The 11,800-nt window shown below is 42.5% G+C and overlaps 1 long non-coding RNA gene across 1 annotated transcript; it reads right to left on the reverse strand.

Moving 5' to 3' along the window:
- Positions 1-105: 105 nt before the first annotated feature.
- LOC123841266 (uncharacterized) lies at positions 106-6,910 on the reverse strand. The gene is made up of 3 exons (XR_006790189.3): positions 4,314-6,910; positions 2,518-2,557; positions 106-2,008 (listed from the first exon to the last, which is right to left on the reverse strand). It is a non-coding gene; the product is annotated as an uncharacterized LOC123841266 (long non-coding RNA).
- Between the last annotated feature and the right edge of the window lie 4,890 nt (positions 6,911-11,800).

An 11,800-nucleotide genomic window follows, 5' to 3' on the forward strand; every position in this document is an offset into this window, starting at 1 on the left:
TATAAGACGAATTGAGTAACTTTGTGAACTCTGCCCTCAACAGTAGATTTACCAAAAATGCAGAGGGTTCTGCATTTGGCTTTTGGTTGATTAGCTGTTGGTGAAGACTGAGGTCGTGACTTAAGTCATAAAAGAAATTCTCCAGAAAATAAGGATGATATGGCTTGCTATTAGGATGACAAAGCTTACTAGAAGAAAAAAAAGAAAACCTAAACACAATGACATTATGTAATAATGTATATATTATGAAAATGCCATAAAATTTGGGAACAATAGAGAAAATATCACTTTAATTCTGGGTTTCTCAACCTTGGCTCCAGTGACATTTTGTACAGGACAATTTGTTGTTGAGAGCTGCCTTAGGCACTGTAGGATGATTAGTAGAGGTCCAGTAGAGGACCACCCCATACATCCCTTCCAGTTAGTTGCAACAACCAAAAATATATCTAGGTCTTCTCCAAAGTCCCTGGGGGCAAAAATTAACCCTAGGTGGGAACCACTGTTCTAATCATACCAAGTAAATACAATTTCATTCATATCTGAGTAGTCCATGGCAATCTTTTGTCTGTGTTCTATCTACATGTATACATATATTATATTCTGTGTTTTTCATTCGAAGAATGTTGTGGACGGCTAGAGCAGACTTCCGGCATCCGAGAAGGATCCCCAAGGCCTTTGTAAATCCCCAAATCAGTAAATACCACTTTAGATATAACATCTCCCATAATTTTGCTTGAGAATAGAAAGAGGGGGTGAAACTGCTCCAAGGTTCAGACCATGAGCTGTTGGTGAGGTTCATTCAGCAGCTCAAGTATCTGGGTGTCCAGTTTCCAACCTTGCAGCTCACTTTAATCAAATTTGTCTCAGCTACACTACAAATCGGTATAAGTCAAGGGTCCCCAGGGTCTCTCTGGAGTAATTCAAGCAGTCAATCGAAACTCTTCAAACGCCAAGGGACCGCTGTGGATCCCAGGCCCTGGGCTGCAGACGTATAACAGTCCTGGGAAGAATGATGGAGGGCCATGAGCTCTTGCAGGGTAAAGCCTGATAGGGCATTCATTTATGTAAGATAAGGCCATAAGACCTATACATTTTTAAAGGGGTTTGTTTTATAGATAAAAATATTTCAAACTATGGGTAACAGGTAGAAGGGTGAGATTTAGAGGTTAGCATGCAAGCTGGACCCCAGTACTTGATGTTTTGCATCATCTCCAAGGCTCCTAAGACTTTGTCCAGTTATGGAGTGCCTCGGTGGCTCAGTCGGTTAAACCTCTGCCTTCGGCTCAGGTCATGATCCCAGGGTCCTGGCATCGAGCCCCGCATCGGGCTTCCTGCTCGGCGGGAAGCCTGCTTCTCCCTCTCCTTCCTGTTCGTGCTCTCTCTTGCTACCTCTGTCTCTCTCAAATAAATAAATAAAATCTTAAAAAAAAAAAAAAAGACTTTGTCCAGTTATGACCCAGCTCTGGGGCTGCAGACCCAGCCTGGGAAATTCGCTGTCTGTGCAGAGGAAGGCTCTGCAAATCATTTCTGTTCATGGAGGAGCTTGGTGGGCCGCTTAGATTCCGGACCTCAGAGACAATCTGAACATAATCTCAGGCAATGCCATACGTGAAAATACTCTCTGGTGTAGACAGAGCATGTTACAAAGGAAAAGAAAACAGGATTGGAGTAAGAAGATCTTTGTTCCAACAAGGACTTTGCTCCTGACAACCTCGCCTCCCTGAACAGGTGTTTAACTCCTGCCAAGTCCAGGTTCACCTCGGACCCAATACTACCTGGGAAGTCTGCTGGGTTGTGAGAAAGAAATGAAAATAAAGAGCGTGAAAGCATTCTGAAGGCTTTGGAATGCAAGGCCTGTGTGGCAGATTGATGACATCACTAACATCCCAGTGCTCCGAAGTCATAGAAAGTAGGTTCTGAAGGAGCTTTTCACAGGACGATGTAGCAGCTTGGTGCGCTGCTTCCCTCTGGAGTTCTAGAAGGCCAGAAGCAAGGGTGGCTTGCAGACCTGGGGATTAAATCAGAATGTGTTTGTCTTTGTACTCACACCCAGAGGGTAAAATGAGATGATGAAATATGAGGAAAGCTGTTCACAAACTTTTCACATCATTGAAGGCTTTCGTCCCTTCTTGTCCCCACTTACCATGGCCCAACACTTGATGCGGAGGAAAGAGAAAACCACTGCATTTTGTTTCTCTCTGCCACACAAAAGGGGCCCCTCGCAGTCACCTAATGTCCCAGACCTCCAATCCCTCACTTGTCAAACTGGAAATGTGGGGCATGCCTACCTCCTACTGCTGCTGTGTGGCTTCCATTCGATGGTATGTTTGCATGCCATCAAGTGTAAAGCCTTTTGCAAATAGCAGGTATTATTTGGCAAATTTATTGTTCACTATGGGCTTCATTGCGACTTAGAATAAAAAGATGGGCAAGGAATGTCAGAGATATGAGTGAATAAAAAGGAACTCGAGAGTTATCTATAGATTTTCAAGATTTGTGCTGTTTTGTCTCTCTCACCTTGAACTGAAGTTTAGCTGTAAGTTGAAGATCTATTTCACTGCCAGGAAAAAGAAATGTTTACACATCAAAATGGATGAATCCTGATATGTTTTGTGCATAAAAGAACGTCTCAAAAAAGGACACAGAATACAATTCCATTTATATAAAATTCAGGGACACGGGCACACCAATAACTGCTTAGTGGTATGCACTTCTGTGGTAAAATTAGAAATAAAAATGCAGGAGTGGGAACATGTTAGGGAGGGTATAAAGGGTATCTTAAAAGGTACAGAGATGTATTCCTTAATGTGGGATGGTGGGTACAAGTATGACCATTTTATTATTTTCTTTTAAACTTAGTTTAAATTGGGGCACCTGGGCGGCTCAGTCAGTTGAGCGTCTGCCTTCGGCTCAGGTCATGATCCTAGGGTCCTGGGATCGAGCCCCACATCGGGCTCCCTGCTCTGCAGGGAGTCTGCTTCCCTCTCTCCCTCCGCCTGCCACTCCCCCTGCTTGTGCTCTCTCTCGCTCTCAAATAAATAAATAAAATATTTTTTAAATATATAAACTTAGTTTATTTATTTTATTGTTTATTTTTTTAAGGTGTATTTATTTGAGAGAGAGAGAGAGGGTGTGAGGGCAAGCAAGGAGGGGTAAGGGAGAGGCAGAGGGAGAAGGAGAGAGAATCTCCAACAGCTCCCTGCTGAGTCCAGGGCCCCATGCCAAGGTCAGGTCCCCAAGCCAAAATCAAGAACTGGAGGCTTAACTGACTAAGTCACCCAGGCGCCCCTAAACTTAGTTTAAATAACAATAGTTTAATAAGGATATAGTTATTTAAATGGTACATATCAGCATATATGTATATACACACACAGTATCTGTAGTATATTATATATATATATACACTCAGTGTTTATGATATACATAATAAAAATTTTTAAAAAGATTCTCCCGCAATTTAAATTTTTAAAAGATTGGAGAATCTTTTTTTATACTATATTTTTATATTATTATTATCATTTACTATATGTTTATACTATAATGACTATTAAAGTATAGTCATACTATAAAAAAATATATAATATATATTTTTATATATAATAATAAAGATAATATAATAAAGTCTGATTGACATAATTCTTGTTTTTCCTCCTAGTTTGTTGTTCATGGGCCATAAGAAGCCTCATCTTGCACCAGTTCCCCCCTCCCCATATACGCCCCACCCATTAGGGAGGCCTCAGCTTCTCGCATGGGCCCAGCACTTGCTGCCTACCCCAGGGACTTGGCACTGGCTTGGCACCCTACCAGTCTCCCTGGGGCTCCCTACCCAGTCTCTCATCCTTTGGGTCTCAGTTAAACCGTCATTTCTTTTAGGAAGTCTTTCTGATTCCTCTGACGGCGTTCAGTTCTCCTGTGACAAGCTTCCAGAGTTTCCTGCATGTCTCCTTCCTAATATTCATCACACTTGTAAATACTTAATTTATGTCTCTCCAACAGACTGTAAACCCTAGGAAAGCAACGCCACATCTGTTTGGCTTACTGCTGAATCAGTAGTGTCTAGTTAGTGAGCATCTAGCGAGCATGCAATAATATGTGTTGAATGAATGAATAATGAATGGATGGATGGATGCGTGGACGGATGGATGGATAAATGGCAAAGCCAGAGGATTCCCACTGGCAGGTATGAATATGAGAGTATAAAATAAATTTTATCGGCTACACTTTGGGCATTGATTCATCTGCTCTTTTCTAGGAGCTCAATGAACAATTAGCACCAGCTCTAAACAGCTGAAAGAGTTGTCACCAAGATTTACCTTCATTGTATTTAATCTGGTCTAGCAGTTGCTTCTCACTGGTTGCAGTGAGTTGGGGTTGGCATGGTGATGTCACTTTAAATGCCTCTGTGAGGTCTTTCTTTCACTGCTCTGTAAGAAAAAAAATAGCAGGTTCCTCTCAGAGAGGGGCACGGGATAATGTATTATCTGAGTTATCACTGTTCAATCAAAAAGTGCATGAAGGAGCCGCATAATTCATTTGGACAGCAATCAACACGGAGTTATGCAGGTCTCTCATGTAGGTGATGAAACAGCCAAATTCCCTGACAGTGGTGAATTACTCCTCATGTCACTAATAGCGATGCCAAAAGAAGTGTCAAGGCTATAGACATGGAGCATGGGGGGCTCTTCAAACTGCACGAGTAAAAATGTGATATGTTTTATTGCTTTCTTTTAATCTTGATCATTGAGGTTTTAAAATGAAATTACAGGGATGCTAAGCCTAGCCAATGGGTAGGGTGATTCATTTCTACTTGGCAATGGTATTAGGATGGTGGCTCCTGTCCAGGCCACACCTGGGCTGAAACCCCTGTGCCTCACCATTCCGCCACCATCCCCATGGCTCAGCTAGCACCTCAGATCCTAACAAAGGGTGCGTGACATATGGTTTTTTTTTCCCTTTTTCATCCATAGTCAAACAATTCAGCAAGTATATGTCTCTTTCTCTCTCGCAGTTAAAATACTGACCCGATGTAATAAAATCTCTGATTTTTAAAAGCTTTGTAGTGTGAGAGAGAGAGAGGCTGACATGAATTTGAAATCTGGTGATCAGGGAGTGTTTTGAATGGCCTTGAGAACTGCAGGTAAAGCATTAAATTATACGAATATTCTTGTTTAGTTAAACTTTTTAATGTTTTAAAAAGCCCTTCATAATATTATGGATAAGTAAATTCTTGGGCCTGATTTCAATTTGAGTCAAATTCCAACTAATAATGTTACACCCATAAACCTTCTCCTTAACAGCCCATAACATTAAACTGAAAACAGAATTCTTAAAGCACGCTCTTATGCTGTCTATCCATGAAATAAGCATTATGGACTTTCAACAGATGTCTTTAATAGACATTGTTATTAAAAAGAATATTCAGCAAAATAAATTTAGACTGCTAGTCTAGCATAATTACTAAAGGAATACTGCTGCCTGTTCTGATAATCTCATCTATACTTAATTGGGAAAGAAAAAAGTTCTGTGGACATTCTTACCTTTTGGTAGTAGACACGTACTCATTTACCTACCTAGCTCATTATCCCAGATTAGGATTTGTTAGTGCCTTCTCATATGCTCCAGCATAAGCCCTAATTTTCAGGAAATTAAAAGTTGGTCAGAAAAAAGAAAAAGAACTCCAGTTAACAAGCATCAGTCTAAGAGCAAATTCCTTATAAAAATCTTGGGGGGAAATTTCAGCTCTTTTTCAGTTATGAGTGCCAAAAAAAAAAAAAAAAAGTTTGTGGTTTCAGGCACTTTTAAGTTTTATAATTTGAAAATAAGTCAGGCTTTCAGCAGAAAAAAGAAAGTTCCAAGTCCATAATATGGATTAATGCCTCTGGTATGTTTTGAAGATGACACAAAGCTGGTAAGAACAACCAATCTATTTGCTGGGAAATATGCTGTATTGTGCATGAGTATTTCAAAATAACACTATCTGTGCTAGCATTGGATTTTGGTGTCTGCCTTCAGGCCTGTAATATGAAAAATATTATCCACTCTAGTTAATTCGGTAGTAACTGGAATTACATGACATCTCTCATTCTGGGGTATTAAACAAAGGGGAAAATGTCCACTCGTCTGGTCAGTGGTCTGTGTCTTCAGTGGCAGGCTCTCAGGGAGGTGAAGTAGAGGTAAATGGTTATGAGGATGGCCCTGGTATTGTCATTCTTTGTTAACAGAGGAAGAATGTGAAGGGGGATCTTAACCAAGATTATACAGCATATCAAACAGGAAGCTCACGTCTTTCCCAGGTGAGAATATATTTGCATGTGTTAGGCTGTGGCTTCATTGTCTTTACTTAGATTCTCTGCATTGGGGCAGGTCTGCGAGAATGGGGTGGATCAGCACTTATAATTGGGGCGGTCCTGTCAGTAGCTGAGCCTGCATTCGGGAGAAGGGAAGAACGCGGGACTTGGATCAAACAAACCTCCATGTAATCCTTGTTCTGAAACCTATTGGTTGAGTGACTCTGGAAAGCTACCTGACCCTCTCTTCATTCATCTGTAAAATGAGGGGAAAAGAAACATATCCCTAATGAATAGTTGTAGGGGTTATGTAAGGAAGAGAGTAACAATCAAAGGTGGGCCATTCTTCTTCCTCTCCCTTTCTTCTTCTTCCTCTTCTCCATTTCCTCCTCTTCCTCCGCCTCCTCCTTCTTCGTAAGTTCCAAATCTTGCTTCCCGGTAACCTGTAAGTTACATTTCAGATGAACGATCTAAAAAGGTAGATCTTACTATTTTATATATATAGGAAATGGCAAGCAATGAGCCTTTACTTGCAAACATTTTATGAAAGCTGACCACAGAGTTCATTATGTAGGATTCAGAAAACCTGGTTTCTGACCCCAGCTCCACCATTTACAATCTAAGCAAGCTGCCTGAGCCTCTCTGAGCCTCACTTGTTTTTGTTTTTTATTTAATCGGCAACACTGGCTGACAAATCTTACCTACCTCACACAGTTCCTGTGAGGATTGACCGGGAAGATAGATGTGAATACATCTTGAAAACTATAAAACATTTAGTTGAAATAAAATAGAGTATTTTTATAATTTTCATCATGCTCAAAGTCACTTATGATGACAGATTTCTATATCCATAATTTTTCCCTGGAAGTTTACTCATATGTGGAACAATTGTTATTTATTACTCATTTATTAACAGACATAAAATTAGTTTTGATGACAGCCTTTTGCTAACAATAAACCAAAAATGGATTCAGGCTTTAGTAGTGCTGAAGAGCTTTTCTCCTTTTTTGAAAAGTTGAGACTTCACAATGTGTTAGAGCAAAGTTGTTGCTTAATAGCTGTTCTACTAAAGTTCACCAAATCGTACTTGATGTTCTGGCTTTAATTGCTTACACAGAATATTTGCTTTCCACCTGGCCTTATTAAACACACACACACACGCGCGCGCACACACACAAAATTTGCTTTGACCCAAATGGTCATACTAGTATGAGGAGAATAACCATAGAGAAATTCCGTTTGTCTGGAACTTCAGGGCTTCAGGAGCTAATCCCAAGTGACAGAGCTATCGAGACATCTGACCAAGAGAAGAACCTTACCTTAGGAAGAGGACATTTTGTGTAAACATACTGGTTCCTTCGCTGGCAAGGTTGTTTATGCTTAGTCATCGGGGAAGTTTCAGCTGCACTTTGATCAACACGGCTCAGTAATTATCAAGACCTTGACTCCCTACAGCCAAGGTAGAAAACAAAAAGCTTGACCTACTTGTAGCACAGACGCCAGAAGGAATAACTCAAGTTGATGAAATGCGTTCCTGGGGGGATGCCACCCCTTTATCTTATGATCACAACCTAGTACAGCCCCTCTGATAGCAGGTCTGCTCTACCCAAGAAATGGGAATTTTGAAGGTAGACTAGAAATATGATTCAGCTCTCCATGCATTATTCAGTGCCATTCGAACTTCCATGGCTTAATACGCTCACTGTCCACTAATCTTCAAGGAAGCAAACAATGCACGCTGAAGTGTAATCACTGCCCAGTTAGGAAGGTATTGTCTCTCAACTCCACACCCACCCTCATGTATTGGGCTTTATGACGCTGGAGCTGGGACCCTGTAACCCACACTTCTCCTTTGCTAGCAGCTCCATGTTAGGCTCTGGAAATCAAGGGCACTGGAGGGAGCCTTCAAGGCTGGAGGAAAAGAGACTGACTCCTTCCCCTTTGCTCCCTGCTGGCTTGATGTCTGCTACCAGTGGTCAGAGCCCCGGCCCTGCAGCCCCACTTCCTCACTCAGCAGAAGCAGTTCTTTCCCACAGCAGTAAGGGAATCTGCTCCTGAGTTTGCCCAACACTTGCAGAGCCTGCCTATGGTTTCTATCTCCCAACTAGACCCTCACTGATACATCTGCTGACAACCTGAATTCATGGGTTAACATTCCCATATTTTCTGTTCCATAGTAGCTTGTAGTCAACATCTATTGTATTTGGGTGCCCAGAAAACAATCACTTTATTTCGGCAAACCTCCCCAAACTTACTCCCTGCCGACATAGTTTAGGTGGGACTGTCTCTACCCTTCGTTCCAGGGGGAGGCTGGTGGCTCAAGTGGAACACAGGAAATTATTACCTGTACCACCCAGAGTGATTGGTTTAGTGGGCGAACATGTGCTCCAGATGTACTTGAAATCCGTGTCGCCTTTTTAAACGTGCAAGTTACATAGAGCAATAAATGCTCATTCTTTAAAAAAGCTAGCCTAAGTTGTGTGTTTGTCACTGACAAGGTTAAACAAAAGGAGTGAATCTTTAACACTGGTACTTGAGCAGAAATTGGTGGATGTGTTGGTGGGTGGCAGACAACACCATTCAAAACATACACCAGAATGGAGCTAGGAATGGAGGTAGGTACACACCTCTCATGGTCCTCCCCAAGCCTGGAGGCTGGCTGGGACTTTAGTTGCCAACTTCCCCACAGGACTAATTGCATGTGACCATTTGCTGACGAATAGCCAGAGAGCCTTGGGGTAGTGGCTGAGGATTTGACATCTACAACATGAGACCAATAGAACTTTCTAGATGCCACATTCTAATTGATGATTTAGCTTACTTACCTTACATGGTGATGGAGACAAGACTAAAATACTTCCTCATAAGATCTCTAAATATGGCGTATCTGAAACTGATATCTAAGTTAAGACAGAACTAGGAAAAGAGTAGACATTTATTGAAGGCCATTGTAGATAGATGCTGGGCTAAGCAATTTCATTTTACAACCAACTCAGGAAATAATGTGTCATCACCAACTTTTCAAAGATGAGAAAGTGAGGTTTGGGAAGGGTAAGCAACTTGTTCAAGGTCACAAACTAATAGATTCAAATCTAGTTCCCTCTGACATTGGAGTTCACTCTCTCTCTCCACATCAGGAAGGGAAGTCAACATATAGTTTGAAGAGAAAAGATGATTGCTGAAAATGTCTTGTCTCCTACCTTTGTTTTTCCACACCTAAAGCCCTGAAGCAGAAAGGTAGCTGGAAACTTATTCTAAAGCATCACAAGTAGGAATTTACCCTGTGTATTGGGGGGAAGCAAATCCAAAAGCAATCGTACTTGGAATGTTAGAAAAGTCTTAGCTTGTTTCTAGTCTAGCCACAAATAAATAGAGGTTTATCTGGGCAAAATGATTTACTATCATTCATTAGTGTATTTTATACTTCACTGAACTTGGATAGGCAAATTATATAAACATTTTACATACAAGCAAAACATGTCAGATGTCAGGACTCAAAATATGTATTTAATTAAAAAAATACATCTCTTAAAACCAAAGCCCTAAATACATATTAAATGATACCCTAATCTGAAGGTAAATGGGAAATGCCACCTAACAGGCATGAAGTGACCCACATTTACGGGAATACCTCCATTAATGAGGCAAATGCATTCCACCAGCACACTTCAGTGTCAGAAACTTCATTAGTCGATGAAGCAATAACACAGAAGTCCTAAGGACCCATCCAAAGAGGACAGAGAAGAAGTGGGTATGGTGTGAAATTATTAAATATTAACCAAAATTATATCAAGTAGGCTGCCAGAAAACAAGATCCTGGAAGTTCTAAGCCAGGGAAAGGATTAAGAGGGAGCAGGACTCCAAGGGCTCATCTGCGCTGAGGCACAGAGGTGGGAAAAGGTTTGCAGGAGAAGTCTGCGGAGCAGCGTGGACTCAGCCTGATTGGGTCACTCCAGCTGCCCCTGGAAGGGCCTCGAGGAGCTGGTGTGGAGCCCACCTGCACAAGTTCCTGCAAGGACACAGAGTATCTGGAGAAAAGAGATGACGGCCCCTCCGATCCCCCAAGAGCCCCAGACCCACCAAAGGCAAGCTCAGGGTTGGAGTCACATGTCCATGATTTCATTGCGTTCCATGTTATTGCCCCATTGACCCTCAAGGCCTTTTATAAAAGGGTATTCTCTAGGCTCCTAAGGGAGGTAAGATTTATCAGCCAATGTTGCCGATTAACATTCCTTATTCCATTAGAATTCAAAGACCAAGTACGTTCACCTGGTTGAGGTTCCGCATTGACTGAAAGAGTCGCTTATCAATGAATAAGACCATCAGTATATGAAAATGACACTAATCACACCTTTTTGTTTCCTCTCAAAGGCAAGGAGGTGGGGGGCGGGGGGTGGTTGACATAGGGCAGCTGCAGGGACGGAGGAGGCAGCCACGGGGCTATGAGACTCAGAAACGAGAGGCTGGGGAACCCCTACATTTCTGCTGATTTCTTATTTCTACCATAAACCAGGCAGGACAAACACGCTCCATTCACTGAGGTATTTTTGTCCCGTGCAGCTGTGTGGCTTAGCAGGAGATTTGCTGTTGAGCCATATGACTCATGCCAACTTGCCGCATATGATTTATGAAGACTTAAAGGGAAAGCAAACAGCCAGCTTTATTATGAAGGAGCGTCATTTCCAGAGTATTTGTTCATTGAGGATCGGGCCTTGCTTGCTCTCTGAGTGAGACAGTGAGTCGGCCTCAGCCAGGGTTGGGCTGGAGGACGCCCTCCTGCTCTCCTGCTCCCCACTTGCCCTAGTCCCAGCTCACGTGAGGACACCTCTAGTCCAAGAAGAGAACCGGTGTCCGTAGCCAGAGCTTCTGTGGCCTTCAGCTGCCACAGGAGGCTTACTGACTCTGGCCAAACCCCCCATCAGACGTGTCCCTTGGGGCTGAGACTGCTTCCCTCAAAGATGGAGTCTGCAGCCCAATGCATGGGGAGGGGAGAAAGGTTGAAAAGGGACCATGTTTGGCTAGTTTACAGGCTGGCCGCTCCTGTCAGGCTGCCTCTCTGCCTCGCCGATTAGGAGACCATCCCCGGCTGATTTTCTGAAATGCACCACGGAGAGCATTTCAACAAGGCATTTCCCCAGGCTTACCCCAGGCTTTCTACAGCAGGGGGTGGGGGGTCGGGGTTCAGAAAGGAAAGGGCTAGGATCTCTTACTCTCAAAGGTTTCTGACTCCTACCTCGGAAACTTTCCAAGCTGGATTTGATGGGTCTTGTCTTTTCTTACTTTCCCTCCCTGTTTCAGCTTTCCCTTTCAAACAAGGCCAGGCCCACATTTATTCCTTGAAAAATGGGAAAATCAGACCAGTTGATAGCCCGGCTTTGTGGCTGTAACACAGAACACTGCTTAGTGATAAGGTAGCTTGGCTAAGAAAGCAACTTTGGTAATATCCTGTTTATCTCCTTCCAGAAATGCTCTGTTACCCACCGATACCCTCACCACAATGGGGCAGAATAAAA

Source organism: Mirounga angustirostris, unplaced genomic scaffold (assembly GCF_029215605.1).
Source record: "Mirounga angustirostris isolate CCGP_5_RB_7025 unplaced genomic scaffold, mMirAng1.0.hap1 SCAF_2, whole genome shotgun sequence".
Classification (NCBI taxonomy): domain Eukaryota; kingdom Metazoa; phylum Chordata; class Mammalia; order Carnivora; family Phocidae; genus Mirounga; species Mirounga angustirostris.